Here is a 9,644-nt window from a genome sequence, read left to right on the forward strand (position 1 = left end):
TTCTTTTAACCCCAAAATTAATTCTGATTAATTTCTGGCTAACAATTAATTAAACATAATGATTTCTAATTAATATATTAATCCATTAACATATTAATAAATCATTTATATTAATTTATTAATCTTATAAATTAATATCTCTCCTTTCATAATTTCCTTGTCCAGTTGCTAGGTTGAGGGCAACCCAAAAGGACTGTGCTGCTATCAATTCAAGTACATACCAATTATAGTTATGGGCTTAGACACCTAATCCAACAGTCTCCCACTTGGATAAGTCTGTAACTATAATTGCTAGTATGCCTTCTAAATTTGACCAGCAAATTGTAGCTTCCAAAAAGCTGCTGCCGAACTCTGACCCAGTCAGTTACGTGTCCTAAGATAAGTGATCATATAACCCTTCGTTCTGCTTGATATCCCCAGACAAAAGACATGGAATGTAATCAATCTGTTTGTCCAGAATCTATGTTTCCCGATTCCTGATTTGTGATGATGTAGGACTTCTAATCGAACACATCAATTTAGTCCTGGCTGGGCCCAGCACATAAGTCAACACCAAATCATCGAGGGGCCCACAGATATCGCTTTTCCTGTTAGGGCAAAAGGAACGAATAAACGTTGATTCATATGCTTGTATCTTTTACTCATCAAATTATGCATGACAATACGTTTTATAACACCAAGTTACTGATGCGTTTTCGTATCACCAATGCACAGCCGACTTGTAAATTACAACTCATATATCTTCGTTTCAAGATTATAAGATATTATCGTCTCAGTATTACTCGTGATGAATTCCATGAAGTGATACTCTGAGCGAGGGTTTATCCAATACTCAAATCTCAATTTCTGAGTACTCATGAACATTGCAGCAATTCTATTGCCATGTCCATCCTTAGACAATCTGCAATCCATTTCATGACAGTCTTAATTCACTACTTACTTCCAAGAGTACGAGCGACTGTGGAGTTTGAATAATCTCATTATTCAGGAAGTAAAACATGCAAAAATGAAACACAATAATAAACAATTGACAAAAGGTAGTAGCCAAACTTATAAATAATACTTTATTATTTAATCACCAAAAGTCAATTACATTTACTTTGTTACAAGTTTCAAAAACTAATCTAACTACTAAAACTAATATCATCTTTCAGTCCTATGCTTCGAGCATGCTGAATATGCTTAGCCCTACTCAGACCCTTTGTGAGGGGATCTGCTGGGTTATCTTCAGATGACACCCTCTTTACTATAAGATGGCCTTCTTCAACTCTATGTCTGATGAAATGGTACTTTCTGTCGATATGTCTGGTCTTACCATGATCTCTCGGTTCCTTTGTCAAGGCAACCGCTCCTTCATTATCGCAGAACAGTTCCATAGGCTCCTGGATGGTTGGAACAACTCCGAGATCCCCGATGAAGTTCCTCAACCAAGCTGCTTCTTTCGACGCTTCACTTGCTGCTATGTACTCTGATTCACAAGTAGAATCAGCCACCGTATTTTGCTTGGAACTCTTCCAAGTAACTGCTCCTCCATTCATTAAAAATATCCAGCCCGACTGAGAACGGAAGTTATCTCTATCCGTCTGAAAGTTGGCATCACTGTAACCATCTACTCTCAAAGTATCACTGCCACCAAGCACACGAACCCAGTCCTTTGTCCTTCGCAAATACTTGAGTATATTCTTAACTGCTATCCAATGAGCTCTACCTGGGTTTCCCTGATAGCGACTGACCATGCTCAAAGCAAATGCCACATCAGGGCGAGTACATGTCATAGCGTACATGATTGATCCGACAGCGGAAGCATAAGGTACACGACTCATGTCATCTATTTCAACATCTGTACTCGGGCATTGAGTCTTACTCAATTTGGTATTGCTCTGGATAGGTAGATCTCCCTTCTTGGAATTTTCCATACTAAACCTCTTTAGTACCTTATCCAAGTATGTGCTCTGACTAAGTCCAATTAGTCTCTTCTTTCTATCTCTCAATATTCTAATCCCAAGAATATAGGCAGCTTCTCCAAGGTCTTTCATGGCAAAACACTTTCCAAGCCAAGACTTAACTTCTTTCAGGGTTGGAACGTCGTTACCAATGAGTAATATATCATCGACATATAACACCAGAAAAGTTACTATACTCCCACTAGCCTTGATATACACACAAAACTCATCTTCACTTCTAGAGAAACCAAACTCTTTGACTTTCTCATGGAAGCAAAGATTCCAACTGCGAGATGCTTGTTTCAATCCATAAATGGATTTCTCAAGCTTGCACACTCTATTGGGGAACTTCGCATCAACAAAACCCTCTGGCTGACTCATGTAAACATCTTCAGCCAACTTCCCATTAAGGAAAGCAGTTTTGACATCCATCTGCCAGATTTCATAATCATGAAAGGCAGCTATGGCGAGCAATATCCTAATAGACTTAATCTTAGCCACTGGCGAGAAGGTCTCATCATAGTCAACCCCTGGGGTTTGAGTGAAACCTTTTGCAACCAGTCGAGCCTTGAATGTGTGCACATTTCCATTCATGTCTGTCTTCTTCTTGAAGATCCATTTGCACCCAACTGTCTTACGACCTGGTGCACTATCAACCAAATTCCAAACTTGGTTGTCATACATGGACTTAATCTCGCTGTCCATTGCCTCTTTCCACTTGGAAGCCTCTGGGCCTGCCATTGCTTCCTTATAAGTGACTGGTTCATCTAAGTTTACCAGTGTTCTGTCACTTATGAATGTGTCACCATCTGAAGTAATATGAAAACCATATAACTCAGGTGGCACACTCACCCTAGTGGATCTTCTAAGAGGTAATGAGTTATCGATTGGTTCAACAGGAACTGTTTCCTCTGGTTGAGTGCTAGTGTCATCTAAGGTTCCTTCATTGGCTGACTCTTGAATTTCTTCAAGGTCAATAGTGCTCCCACTGTCCTCTTTGAATATGAGCTCTCTTTCAAGAAAGACTCCTCTTCGTGCTACAAAGACCACGTTCTCACTAGGCCTGTAGAACAAATATCCAAAAGACTGCTTTGGGTAACCAATGAAAACACATTTCTCACTTCTAGCTGCTAGCTTGTCGTGAGTCTCTCGTCTTACGAAAGCTTCACAACCCCAGACTTTAATATGTGCTAACGAGGGAACTTTCCCTGTCCACATTTCGTGAGGTGTTTTGGCAACCTTCTTTGTAGGGACAAGATTGAGGATGTGGGCGGCTGTCTCTAAGGCATACCCCCAGAAGTGAATAGGAAGCGAAGCCCGACTCATCATAGAACGAACCATGTCTAACAAGGTTCGATTGCGCCTCTCAGCTACACCATTTAACTGTGGTGTCCTAGGAGGAGTCAATTGTGAGACTATCCCACATTCTTTCAGGTAGTCGTTAAACTCGATACTAAGATACTCCCCGCCTCTATCGGATCTAAGTATCTTTATCTTTCTGCCCAATTGATTTTCGACTTCATGTTTAAACTCTTTGAACTTTTCAAAAGTTTCTGACTTATGCTTGATCAAGTAGATATATCCATATCTGCTATAATCGTCAGTGAAAGTCACATAGAATCGATTAGCATCTCTTGTAGTTGATCTGAAGGGCCCACACACATCTGTGTGTATGAGATCCAACAGACCTTCACCTCTTTCACAAGACCCTGTGAATGGTGATTTTGTCATCTTTCCCAAAAGACAAGATTCACACATATCATCTGACTTTAGGTCAAATGATTCCAACACTCCATCCTTTTGGAGTTGGGCTATGCGTTTCTTGTTAATGTGTCCAAGACGACAATGCCACAAGCATGCCTTGTCTACACTATTAGACAAGTCAATATTAAGTACACTATTTCCTAGGCTATCAACACAAGTCACTGTTTCATACACACCATTACAAGGCAAAGCTTCAAACATAAAAACACCATTCTTATAAACAGAAATTGAACCATTCAAATCATTAAAAGAATATGTAAAACCTTGTCTGAACAATGCATGAAATGAAATAATGTTTCTCGTCATCTCAGACGAATAGCAACAATTTATTAAATCTAATCTAACATCATTACTAAGCAGAAGCTGATAAACTCCGATCTTGGTTACTGGTGAAGACTTTCTGTTTCCCATGATCAGGTTTATCCTTCCTCGCTCTATCTCCTCACTTTCCTTTAGACCCTGCAAATCAGAACAGATATGAAAACCACATCCTGTATCAAGGACCCATGAACGAGAAGATAATGAGTTATTAGCAGAAATAGTGTAAATACCTGCCGAATATGGCTTCACTTTGCCATCCTTGATATCTTGCAGATACTGTGGGCAAGATCTCTTCCAATGCCCCTTTTGGTTGCAGTAAAAGCAAACTGCCTCTTTTGGATCAGAAACATGGGGAGTGGAACCATTGGGCTTAGCCTTTGGGCCATTACTAGATGACCCAGCTTGAGCCTTGCTCTTCCAGTTTTGCTTGGGAGGACCTTTCCTCTTTTTCCCCTTTCCCTGTCCAATAGCCAAAACAGGGGCACTCGTAGGTGTGGAGGGTATACTTTTACCCTTCATCCCTGCCTCAGCTGTCTGCAACAAGTTGTGCAATTGGGCCAAGGTCTGCTCAGTATTGTTCAAATGGTAAGTTAGAATAAACTGACCATAACATTCAGGAAGTGAGTTCAAGACCATGTCAATGGCCAATTCCTCATCAAAGTGAATATTGAGCTTGACCAAACGCTCTATGTAGCGTTGCATTCTTTGCACATGTGACACAACCGACTCCCCATCTTTCATCTTGCAAGCCATGAGTGACTTGACTACTTTGAACTTTTCTTGACGAGCTCGCTTATGGTACTTTTCCATAAGGTCCTTGTTCATCTCGAAAGGCCAGTAGTCCTCATAGTACCTCTGCAGTTCTGGGGACATAGTTGCCACCATGATGCATGCCACTTTGGTAGCATCATCGTAATGTTTCTTGTAGGCAGCAAGATCTTCAGGAGTAGCTTCATTCTCATCAAGCTCTTTGAGCTCCTTTTCAAGAACATATTCTTTGTTCTCGAAACGAAGAGCCATCTTGATGTTGCGCATCCAATCGTTATAGCTTGAGCCATCCATAACGACTTTGGAGCATATATTGAGCAAAGAGAAGTTTTGGTTGGAGGAGGACGAAGCAGAAGTGTTTCCAGGAGTAGACATCTGAAAAGAAAGAAAGTTTTAGTTAGATTTCAAGATACCTTAATAGAATAACCCAAAGATATAATATCAAGGTTAGGATCCAACTATGAAGATTCACAACTTAGAAATGGGATGCCGAGATCCAAGTGCAAATTTCATAAAGGTAGGTGAATGACGATTCACCAATTCCACCATTAGACGAAACAAACGAAGTGAAATTCCTAATTCTTTTGAGATACATTGAAACTATTCAATGGCATGTTTTATTCTCAGATTATGCTCTTCTATTTGTGACTGGGATGTCGAGGATCACAAACAAGATGTGAATAACCATGCAAATGTGCTTGGTAACCTCATTGTCTTTATCATTAACTATTGATGTGCTGGTAAACCACACACGCTCCATCAAAATGACAATTATGAGATACCCATTGCTACTCTTTATTAGTGCCTTTTAGTGTGCTGGTTAACCACACACGCTCCACTAACGACCAATAAAGCATAATGTGCAATTTCATGGATTAGCATACTTTTCACATTTTTTCCTAAAGTAACTAGAGTTGGGATTTTGAAAATAATGTTCTAGTACTTTCTTTAATATCATTATACTTTTAATGAGAAGTAGTTGTCCTATCAAATCCGTTCTGCTAACGACCCTCCACTAATCAAGGAAGCGGTGGGTGAGAGTGGACACCCATTCAACTACCATTTTATAGGCAGTTTCCTTATACCCCCCTTATAGATTAGCTTCGTGAATGAGGCATACTAGCGATTTGACTGACCATATTCTTATACATATATAATATTAAACTTTTAATTATAATATATATATAAGGTGTGTTTTAAAACTTTTTAAAACTTCAAGGGTTTATATAAATTTCGAAATTTAAGCTGTTAAATTCAAATTTAAATAAACAAATTAACTAGATTTAATATTTATCTATTAATTAACTATTAATCAAATTATTAAATCTTGTAAGGATTATCTAATTAAATTAATCAATTAATTTAATCCTAATCCTTATCCCTCTAATTTCGAAAAATAGGGTAAGGATAATTATCCAATTAATCTAATTAAGTAACAATTATCCAAAAACAAGAAACCCTAGTTATCCTCTTAGCATATTTCGAAATTCATAAGGGAGGAGGCTAGGGTTTTCAAAACCCTAACCCTAATTTCGATTAGGGTTCTTTGGAGGCTAGGGTTTTCGAAAAAACCTTTGATCCAAAACCCTAGAAATCGAAAATTTGGCCTTTAGGGTTTAATAGCTATAAACCCTAATTTGCAATTCAACAATTGTAGCAATTCAATTTAGAACAACAATGGCTCTGATACCACTGATGGGTTTTAGGTACAACAAATAAACTAGAAAACAATTCCTAAGTTCACATGCAACCTACTTTGGATCTATGTTTTAACTATTGAACATACAACTTTGAATTGCAAAACAAGAACCCTAGAGGAGAGAGGCTAATTTCGAAATTAACAAACTAGGGTTTAGGGTTTACATACCTTTCAATTGTTATAGCAAACAATTGATAATCCTCTTGATCTTGATCTTGATCTTCTTGGAAGCTTAGCACCACAAATGTAATGCCTCTAATGGAATCACACCCAATGACTAGCAAGAAGGAAAGTAGAAGAAGAGAGAGGAGAGGGAGTATGCAATTTCGGCCAAAGTATTCTTCCAAAGAATCAGTACACAAAATGTGAGCCAGGAGGCTCCTTAAATAGTTGAGGGAACTAGGGTTTAGGGAAAACCCTAGTTATCCTTTGCTTAGGGCCTAAGCAAGACCCAAGGCCTTATCTTGGAGCCCTTGGACGAATTCTCTAGGGTTTCCCCTAGGGTTTTCGTCCACCCCCTTCCAAGGGGGGTTCTGGAACCTTCCACTCAACTATTAGTTAATTGCAAACTAGTCCCTACACTTTATAATTAATTCTTTTAACCCCAAAATTAATTCTGATTAATTTCTGGCTAACAATTAATTAAACATAATGATTTCTAATTAATATATTAATCCATTAACATATTAATAAATCATTTATATTAATTTATTAATCTTATAAATTAATATCTCTCCTTTCATAATTTCCTTGTCCAGTTGCTAGGTTGAGGGCAACCCAAAAGGACTGTGCTGCTATCAATTCAAGTACATACCAATTATAGTTATGGGCTTAGACACCTAATCCAACATAATGTGCATGCATTGTTCATGGACCTAATGAACCATGTGTGCCGACCTTACCTAGATAAATTCGTGATAGTATTCATCAACGACATACTAATCTATTCACGAAGTAAGGAAGAACATAGTCAGCATTTACGACAAGCCTTGGAGATGTTAAGGGTAGAGAAACTATCAGCGAGGAAGGGATACACGTGGACCCTTCCAAAGTCAAGGCGATTGAAAACTGGGCAACACCAAGAACACCGACAGAGATACGCCAGTTTTTGGGCCTTGCTGGCTACTACCGAAGGTTTATACAAAATTTTTCCAAATTCGCAAAGCTGCTCACTACCTTGACTCAGAAGGGAGTGACTTTCAACTGGGAGGATAAACAAGAAACTGCTTTCCAAACGCTTAAACGAGCCCTATGCAGTGCTCCAATCTTATCCCTCCCAGAAGGGACCGAAGACTTTGTGGTCTACAGCGATGCGTCCAAGCAGGACCTAGGATGCATGCTTATGCAAAGAGGGAAGGTCATTTCCTATGCATCAAGACAACTCAAGACTCGCGAGGTCAATTACACCACGCACGACCTCAAATTAGGAGTAGTGGTGTTTGCCCTGAAAATATGGAGACATTACCTTTACGGCACAAAGTGCACCATCTTCACATATCATAAGAGTCTTCAGCACATTCTCAATAGAAAATAGCTCAACATGAGACAAAGACGATAGATAGAACTGCTAAATGACTACGAATGCGAAACTCGTTACCATCCAGGAAAGACCAACATAGTAGCAGATGCCCTAAGTCGAAAAGAATACTCGGGTCGTTGCGTAAAATCATTAAACATGACCATCTATTCACACCTGTCCACACAGATCAAGGAGGCGCAACTAGAAGCCTTGAAACCCGAGAACGTCGCAGTGAGGCCTTCCGAAGAATGGATAAAAAAACTGAACTCAAGGATGACGGAGCTCGTTACCTCATGGATCGAATCTGGACACCGAGATTCGGCGGGTAAAGATACGTTGTCGTGAAGGAGGCTCACAAAACCAAATACTCCGTTCATCCTGGTTCAGACAAGATGTATCTAGTGTTGGATTAGTGTCTAAGTCCATAACTATAATTGGTATGTACTTGACCCGACTCGGCATGGTCCATTTGGGTTGCATGGCATCGGAACATTTGGATAGACCGTTTATGAGGAAAAGACATTTTGTGACATATTAATATATTATAAGTTCTAATATATTAATATGAAATCATGTTATTTAATTAGTATTGATCAAGAATTAATTTGGACTTAATTTAGTGATCAAAAAGAGACTAATTAAATATATGGGGATTGATTGTGTAAATCATTCATTCTTATATATGTGGGCTTATGATCCAAGATTCATTTATGTTGGGTTTAACCCATGTGGTGATCCATGGATACTCCATGGAGGTTAAAACCCATGGAGCATAAGGAATGGGAAAAGTCATGAGTTACATGGTGTAACCCTAATAGCCACACTATATAAGAACCCTTTTAGTTCATGAAATGGGCACTAGTGATACATATTTTGAGGGCTAGCCGATTTGAACATGTATGTCTTCTTCTCATGGTTATTCCAAGAGTTCATGATGTTGTGTGAACCATTTGAGGTGTCACACTTGGGGCACTAGGCTCTCAAGCTTCATGGAGTCAAGCAACAACAACAAGGTATGTATTCTATCTATTTTATTATCCTAGTATCAATGTTTTGATATGCTAGTTAGGATAATACCTTGGATAATCATATTTGCATGTATAATAGAGAAAACATAGATCCAAGGTATTTAGGGTTGCATGTACACTTAGGAGTGTTAGAATGCTCAAAACCCAACAGTGGTATCAGAGACTAGGCTTGTTTTCAATTATACTTGATGCAAATTGCTGAAAAATGCTGAAAAAGTCGAATTTCGGGCATTCTGGGCACTGGACTGGCTGAGTCCACTGATGAACTCGCCGAGTCCATGAAGAAAATCATCCTACTCGGCGAGTAGGTTGATACACTCGACGAGTAGGAGCCCCAGACAGCATATTTTCGAGTTTTTTGGCTAGAAATGGACTAGAAACATTACCCTAAGATGTTTTTGAACTTATAAACCTGTTTTTGATGTGGTAATGTTCATACTAATCCAATTTCAAAGATAATTGTCAATAGATTCATGTTTTCTATTAGTTTAGTAATTAGGCTAATTACATGAAAAAGTTTGATTTGAATTATCTTGTTCTTATGAGTTGCTTAGATTAATAGAAAAGTTAATTGATTATGTGTTTTCAATCCATTTTAATCT

This window comes from Lactuca virosa, chromosome 6, assembly GCF_052849685.1.
Source record: "Lactuca virosa cultivar CGN04683 chromosome 6, Lactuca_virosa_CGN04683_v6, whole genome shotgun sequence".
NCBI lineage: Eukaryota > Viridiplantae > Streptophyta > Magnoliopsida > Asterales > Asteraceae > Lactuca > Lactuca virosa.